At 48.5% G+C, this 1395-nt stretch overlaps 1 non-coding gene across 1 annotated transcript; it reads right to left on the minus strand.

Annotated features, from left to right (window-relative positions):
• Positions 1-801: 801 nt before the first annotated feature.
• Trnat-ugu lies at positions 802-876 on the minus strand. Its single transcript has one exon. It is a non-coding gene; the product is annotated as a tRNA-Thr (tRNA).
• Between the last annotated feature and the right edge of the window lie 519 nt (positions 877-1395).

Here is a 1395-nt window from a genome sequence, read left to right on the forward strand (position 1 = left end):
TTTCGTTCTCCATAAACAATCGCTACATCCGAGAAAGAACAGAATGATTCACGTAAAGCCATCGTGCCACATCAGTTTGCGACTGTCCTGCTTCCATTCTTCCTACAGTCCTCCACCGCAGAGTCTGGCAGGCGTCTTCTCTGTGCCGTACTGCACCATCTGTGAATGTGTACACAGCGATTGTGGATGTGGGACTACCCGGCAAACACTACCCCGTCGGCGTGGTTGTGCGTTGACCGGAATACCATCATCCGTGCAGAATACCGTCGTACGGATATCTGTTGATAGTTTGTATAATTATATCGTGAATTAGTCACAGGACAGAGAAATAGCGGAATGTTGCTTTAGTTTTCGACACCAGTGTATGTTAGTGTTTTACACGTCCAGTCACATTACTGTGATCACAGTCTATGTTCGTCGTCAACGTGCGACAACCACTCACAGAGGGCAGGTGGCAGCACTAGTAGTGGAGGGTTACAAAGCATGTCGGGAGGACGCGGAAAACAGTACAGTCGTTGTCGTAATGCAAAAACAGAGCGATTTATCTGACGTCCAAAAGGGCATGATCTATGGCTTTCGAGCCAAGGGTGGAACCTATTCCGAAACGCCTAAGTTTGTAAACTGTGCGTGTTCCGCCGAGTTTGAAGTACACCGTGCATAGCTAAATGGCGCTACCCGAAACCGAGTCCGTAGCAACTGTGGTGCACCAAGCGCCATAGATTACTAGAATTAGAATTATATATTAATGCTTCAGCTGCTGACGGGCGTTGATATATATCAACGCGGAGAGGTGAAAATGTGTGCCCCGACCGGAACTCGAACCCGGGATCTCCTGCTTACATGGCAGACGCTCTATCCATCTGAGCCACCGAGGGCACATAGGATAGTGCGACTGCAGGGACTATCTCGCGCACGACTCCCGCGAGACCCACATTCTCACCTTATATGTCGACACAGTAAATTCGTAGTGTCGTTACTCAATACACTCATTACTCGTGGAAGACATTCATTCTAACCGAGTACCGGAAGGGTTTGGGTAATATGTGTGCATCCGCACAGAAGAAGAAGGTCAAGGCCGGTATTGCCAGAACTATATACTTGTCTTCCACGAGTAATAAGTGTGTTGGGTAGGCTAAAAATGGTTCAAATGGCTCTGAGCACTATGGGACTTAACATCTATGGTCATCAGTCCCCTAGAACATAGAACTACTTAAACCTAACTAACATAAGGACATCACACAACACCCAGTTATCACGAGGCAGAGAAAATCCCTAACCCTGCCGGGAATCGAACCCGGGAACCCGGGCACGGGAAGCGAGAACGCTACCACACGACCACGAGCTGCGGATTGTTGGGTAGGGACACTATGAATGTAGTGTGTGGACATATACGGT

This window comes from Schistocerca piceifrons, chromosome 5 (genome assembly GCF_021461385.2).
Source record: "Schistocerca piceifrons isolate TAMUIC-IGC-003096 chromosome 5, iqSchPice1.1, whole genome shotgun sequence".
Classification (NCBI taxonomy): domain Eukaryota; kingdom Metazoa; phylum Arthropoda; class Insecta; order Orthoptera; family Acrididae; genus Schistocerca; species Schistocerca piceifrons.